Genomic DNA, 7394 nt, shown 5'->3' on the forward strand with positions numbered 1-7394 from the left:
ACTGATTATGTCACCAAATGGGTAGAAGCCAAAGCATTACTTTTTGCTAATGAAAAGTCTGTAGTTAGTTTTCTTTTTGAAGATATTTTTACTTGCGTTGGTGTTCCAAGAGAAATTGTGACAGATTAGGGAACTCAATTCACATCCAAAATGATGGAGAGGCTTATGGAAGAGAACAAGATCAAGCATAGGAAATCCACTCCCTGTCATCCACAAGCAAATGGTCAAGTTGAGTCTACAAATAAAGTGATCGAAGGAATCCTCACCAAGACTATGCATCTACATAGAAGAGATTGGGCAAAAAGGCTTCCTAAACCCTTGTGGGCCTATAGAACTACATGGAGGAACACAACAGGACATACACCTTATGAACTTGTTTATGGAAAGCAAGTCCTGTTCCCCATAGAGTTCCAAGTTAAAACTTTCAATATGGCAGTCCAATTGGGGATGGATTTATCAGAAGCTCAAAACCATATATTGGAGCAGTTAAATGAACTTGATGAAATCATACAAGAGGTTGTTCAAAGAACTGGTCTAATTCAACAACAGAGGGCTAAGTGGCATGACAAGTACATCAAAGACAAAAGGTTTCAAAAGGGAGATTGGGCATTGTTATTTGATTCACAGTTTAAAGATTTTCAAGGAAAGTTTCAAACTCATTGGCTTGGGCCATATGATATTGAAAAAGTTTTTAGTAATGGAGCAGTAAGAATTAGAACAATAGATGAGAATCAAACTCCCATCCTTGTGAATAGTCATAGGTTGAAAATTTATCAAAAACCAATCTCAAAAGAGGAGTTCATCAAGATCTTTCAAAGTAATTCTGAAATGAAGTTGGTGAAGAAGAATATTTCTTCTCCACCAACTTAGTCTTTGTTCTTTTCATCATATCTAAAAAAAAAAATTATAAGGTTGAAAACCAATCACTGATTGGCATGTTTATACAGAAAATACAGGGTGAAAATCAGAAGACTCTGACACCCTATATTTTCCAAAAAATGGTGACTCATTATGCATTCTGAAAATTCATTGTTTTATTTCATTTCATTTTGTTTTACTTCTGCAAGTTTCACTTCACTCCATCACCATATTCCACTAATAAATTTTTCTTCTTCAGCATTTCTTCCATATCCATTTTTCATTTCCATTCTGTCATATTTTCATCCACACAGTCATCTCCATTTCATTCATTCATAAAGTCATATTTTATTCTTTGTTTTACATTCCTCAGCTATTCTCATGTTCCGCAGTTGTTCAAGTTCCGCAACTAACCCTGCTCTGCAGCCAATCTAACTCTGCAATAACAATTTGATCATTAGCTCAGAAAAATAAAAAGTCCAGTTCATAATAAATTTCATATGCAGGTAATGGAGGAGGAAAACAACTTTTGAAGACCTATCAACATTTAAGCACCTGAAAAAGCAAACAAAAAAAGGTTAGCAAATGGAAAGGTATGGTTCTAGAGGTAAGAAAAAAACCTATTTCAAATAGCAATATAAATCATAAGTTGTATAAGTCGTATAATCACACTACTCCTTGACTTGTCATCATGCGATTTGATTGTTGTGATTATTCCACCATGCCTTCTGACTTTAATTCCTAATGGTCTTATGATTTGATCTCTGATTTTAACTCGTACTTCACTGTACTTCTCTATCACACCTGTTTAACGGCTAATTACATAAACGTAACCCAATTGGATACGGCTCTTCACAACCCTATTGTTCTTTTATTACACCGAGTTCCTCGACTTTACTTCCACAGCTTTCTTATGTACACAAGCACTCAGATACAGTGAGCACACAATCTTTCATTCTGTTTTCGATTCTCTCTATGTATAAGCAATACTCTGTTTTCCACACAGTCTATGTGTGCAGCCACTCCATTCCATACATCTTCTGCACTATTTCACGCATACAGTTTCCCTGTTTCATATACCCTATATGTTTCATCCCCATATCTATCATTTTCCTTCCACATACTCTATTATTTCATCCCCGTTTCTATAACTATTTTTGCTTCCATATACCACTGTCGTTTACACAGTCTTCTACACGCAGACAGTGAAGGAAATTTGAAGAAAAGCAGAGAATAGGAGTGATGGGTCTCATTGTTAGAAAAGAACCTATAGGAGTGAAATATATGGAAGGTTATCCTCAGTTGAAAGGGATGTTGAAGAAAGCTGGTTGGCTGAGTTTCATTGAGAAATTCGATGGTCACCATAAATAGATCACCAAGTCATTTGCTAGATCGTTTGATGGGATGGACGTGGAGATTGGTGACATAAAGTTTACAGTGATCGAGTCTTTTATTGCTACAGCAACCGAGCTACCAAAGGTTGGAGAGAGGTGGTTCAAGAATAAATAATTCCATGATGAAACTTGGAAATTCATTCTCCAAAACCCAAGTATGGACACTTCAGTTTTCAAGAGAAGAATTCTCATCTCTGCACTTAAGGGAAGATGGAGTAGCATGCTATTAATTGCACAAAAATTTATTACATGTGAGGGTAGATTCCATTCCATGTATGTGTATCACACAAGACTGTTGATGAATTTCCTTGAAAATGGAACCCTCAATCTCCCATTCTTCTTATTGAATGTTTAAAGAGAATGGCCACTACAATTCAAAAGAAAATGGAAGACATAGAAACTAATCTTTATCACCATGGTCTCATAAAAATTCTAGTTGAATATCACTTAAAGAGTGTAGGAGACACATGGGAGAACTTTCTGATCAGAAACTTTTTCCAAGATCCACCAGAATTACCTGAAGGAAGTTCTGTGAAAAAGAGTAGGAGAAGGAGAAATAGACTTACAATTCAAAACACTCCTACAACTTCAGCAAAATAAAATAGTGAAGAAGAGCTTCTCTCTTAAACATTAACAGAGATCGGAAAGCATACAAAAAGGAGGAGAAAGATGAAGGAAAAAGTTGAAGAAATCCATAAAAATACTCCTGAACCTTCGTCAGAGGATGAACAATTACTTTCTGAGAGATTAGTCAACATCAAGGATTAGTTCAAGAAAGAGAAGGAGAAGGGGAAAAGAAGACAGGTTATAGAGGAAGAAAACATAGGCTCACAAAGTTTGAGGAGAAGTTCTAGACTCAAGGGAAGAATGAAGAAAGAAAAATCAAAGGAGGCTCAGTTCATAGATTTGGGGGAAGAAACTCCAACACAGTCCCAAGACAATATCTCATTTGAGCAAAGCCCATATCACTCTCCTCAACAAAACTTTGAAAATTGCCCAAAGAGAGTCTCTCCATGGATTGACCCTATCTAACAGTAGATTTATGATTATATTGAGTCACTGGAACAAAAGAATACATCAGTATATCAAGGGACTTCATCCAACCCTGAGCAGCTAGTTATATCACAAGAGACTTTGACTAGCTCACTTAAGCAGGGAATTTATGAGCTATAGGTTTTAATTAGGCATATTCAGAAGGAAAATGAAGCCTTCAAAGAACAAAATAAGCTGGATAAAATTATCCATGATAACATAATGCTTCATTGGGTTTGTGGCACAAGAAGAACAAAAAATTAAAGAGGAAAAAAAAGAAGCTAAGCAGGGCTCTCATTAACCTCAAGTATAGATTCCTCATGAGGAAGCCTAGGATGGAAGTTACAGCAAAGAGAAGCAAGAAAAGGTTGGATGTTTTCATTGAAGTCTCAAAGCAGATGCAATAGAAGGAGGGTCTTTATAATTTTGATTGCATGGGGACATGCAATAGTCTCATAGTGGGGGTATGTTGAGTTCCAAAACTCCTCTCTTAAGCAACTTTCTCATCCTTCTTCCTTTGCTTTTCCATAAACAATGCATTCTTAATCATCACAATCCATTACACATTGCCTCAAGGAGAATATCTCAGTGATTTACAAGTTATATTGTTATGTTTGTTATTTGAATAGGTTTTTGGCCTACAACTACGAAACGCAACTACATTCTGCAGCTAACCGACTGTTCCGCAGCCATCTCCACACTCTTGTAGGTTACAGGAGTCAAGAGAGGAAACAGACCACATGGGAACCTTGGAAAATGTTAGAGCATGGGTTGTATCCTATCCATTTGACCAAGATCGATGTGGAGGACTCCGGTCAAAGGGGAGTCAACTATAGGATACCTATGGCAAGTAAGACTATGTTTTCACACGATTCTTAGTGATGGATCCAAGGCAGTCTCCTGAAGCCGAGGACTTCATCTGCCACCTGCACAAACAAAATCCAACAGCCACTATTAGACGATTTATTTTCCAAGGCAACCGAAGACAAGAAGTATGCATACACTACCTGTGTATGTGTTTTGTTGTAGATGACTTCTCTCTTCAAACAAATGTATAGTTTTCTTACAAATACCAGCGTTTAGAATGCAGAACAAGTTCAAGTTTTTGCTTATGTATTAGTGCAAATTTCCACTTTGTAGTGTGAGAAACTCAGTGCTCTGTTTTAATATAACAACTCTATTTTCAATGGATACCTGAAGCGCTTGTGAAGTGTTGATTCCGTGTTGATAATCCGAGACCTTGCAAAACGCCCCTGCGTGGTCAAGGGTACATGTTTTTATTTCTGTTTGTCTTTTTCCTAGTTTAATTGTAACTTCACCATGTGTTTTTCATCATGTTCATAATCATTTTCTAACTCCGTGTATATTGCAGCTTATGTCATTTTTCACTAACTCAGAGTAGTTGTATTCCAGCGTAAAATAGTCTTTTGGTTTTCATTGCTTTCTAGTCTCTTAACTGTAGTTTTAAGTTGATTTTAGTAGCATAAGTTAGTTCATTTTACTTGTTGTTCATTAGTTTTCTAGATTTTAAATTCAATTGTTCATTAGTTTTTAGCAACTCATGATATAAATGAACATTCCCAAAAGCCTTTTGTTGATGGTTAATCCTCAAACTAAATGGTGAAATGTTGTATTTATGAATGAGTCTTTCGTTACAATTGTTGTTCATTAGTTTTTGAGTTAAGCAGTTCAATGCCATTTTCTTATTAGTGTAGTCACTCATGATATAAATGAATGTTTCCAAAAGCCTTTCATTGATGGTTAATCCTCAAACTAAATGGTGAAATGTTGTATTTATGAATGAGTATTTTATTACAATTGTTGTTCATTAGTTTTTGAGTTAAGCAGTTCAATGCCATTTTTTATCAGTTTAGTAACTCATGATATAAATGGATATTTCCAAGAACCCTTTTAGTTGATGGTTAATCATGAGACTAAGTGGTGAGATGTTTTATTTATGAATTAGTTTTTATTTGCATTTTCATGTTTACTTTTCTTAGAATGATAAAGAATGAAATCTCTCAAATTGTTATCATAGGGAGGTAGTTCTCCCTGAATTATGTAGCTGAGTGATAACAATACTTCATTTACCCTTGCTTTCATAAATAGAATAATTGCAATTTTATTTTTAGTTTTTCACTTAGTTTAGTTGCAGTTTCATCTTCATTTGTTCATTAAGCTTTAATTCTGCAGTAGATTAGACAGTAAAAGTAATATTGTTTTTAGTATTTCACTCTTTATCATAGATAGCTACCATTTCATTTTCTCATTTAAGCTTTGGTTTTGTAATTAAGTAGATAGTAGTTTTAAAGTCCTTTCAGTTCATATTTTGGAAACAATCATAATAGCTAGAAGAGAAGTTCTATTTTCATTTTCTTGTTTAAAAACTTTACTTCCAAATTTGGCCTAAAAGCACTTTTACCTCTCACTTCATTTCTTTAGATTCTTAGCAGTAGTAGATTAAGATTTTGTAGATTACATTGCAATACATTAGGAATCAAAAGAAAAAAACCCCAAAACAAACATAAAACTCAAAAATAGTGAGGTAAAAGGGTTATCTAGCACATATAGTGCACTACACTTCATCAGTTTATGATACCCGGATTAATAATTTATGTAGCAATTTAGGACACTAAATTGACTGAACATCATGCAAGCTCTAAGGTACTATTGTAGTGGCTACAACCACCCTCCAAAATTTTGCCTTAGCCTATTTTGGAGCCTCCCTACCAAACGTTCGCAACACTTTGTCTTGCTTCATCAAGTACTCAAGATTTAGTGTTTTCCTCGCACAAAGGCAGCCTATCGATCACAATTGATCCATTCCCCTCATAGGTTGTTCACCTGGACTTGGTCCAGCTACAGGCTGAGTAGCTTCGCTTTAAAAATTACGCATTTCCGAAGGGCAGCTAGCATTCCCTCCAGAAATTGTGCAACCCTCTCTGGCAGCTTGGTCGGCTCCCAGATTGCACAATCCTGCCATCCAACACTCCTAGCAAGATTTGCGCAAATGTTCCCAATAGGGATGCTCAGCCCAGTATTTGCGCAAATTTGGGAAACAATCAGCTGCTCTGCCCATAAATTTCACAATCCTCCTGGGCAGTCAGCCCAGCTCCCAGCTAGGAATGTGCATTTTTCCCAAGCAGTTGAGCAATTTCATGCATAAACATTCTGGTTAACCAGTTCCACCCGGGATCGAGGAAACTTGACTGGCATGCATGCATGACTTTCTCTTCCCAGAATAGAAAGATACAACATGCAAAAGGCATCCCATGATTCAAGGAGCTATTTTTAGTAGTCGATGTTACATGCAAAGTTGTTTTAGAAGTTTCCCTTCAAGTGTCACCTTTTCCTAGATTTGTGGCATGCGCGTCATGAGACCAAACTTATTTATTCGACACATCAGAGCTCATCCATTCACATTGATCTTAGAGCTCTGACATCCCACGGCACATCCAAGACTCTTCGACACATCCGGCTCAGCTATTCACGGGTAAGTGGCCTCAACTTGTCATTTTCAGCATTTCTATCGTTTTTTTTTGTATTCGCTTGTGTGAGTGTTGTTTGCTTGATTTATTTGAATTCTTGTTGTCATTTACATGTATACTAGCTTGTCCTAGATCTATTATAATTTTTGTTGCTATCTCACTGTTGTCGCATGCATGAAACTGTTTTTCACGTACGTTCACTGAATCGGCGAACTGCCTCACCCACATGCATGTTGATCTGTTTGTTGAATCTTTCATTCATGTTTTACATGCACTGCCAATCACTTCTGTTATCACTTAGTGTCGCCATGCATTCACTATTTAATTTGATTTCAATTTCCCGTCGATGAGTCGAGCTAACCTTGGCCAGGGCTCTGCCTTCACCAAAGCTACATTGCACAATCTAGGGAAGGAATGCTCACCTTCCTCTCCAGAAATGTGCATTCCTACCTAGCAATGGCCTCCAAGACTATTTTGTGCATTTCTGGAGGAAGTGGCTTCTTGGCCCAAGAAATTGCGCAAATTTGTCCCTGGGCCAACAGTCCTTCCCAGCTGGAATTGCGCATCTTGCAATCCCAACAGCCAACTTCCTGACTGGATTGCGCATTTCGCAGATCCAACA

This window comes from Pinus tabuliformis, chromosome 9, assembly GCF_031772625.1.
Source record: "Pinus tabuliformis cultivar Carrire ecotype Pingquan chromosome 9, CPIR1, whole genome shotgun sequence".
In the NCBI taxonomy this organism is placed as follows: domain Eukaryota; kingdom Viridiplantae; phylum Streptophyta; class Pinopsida; order Pinales; family Pinaceae; genus Pinus; species Pinus tabuliformis.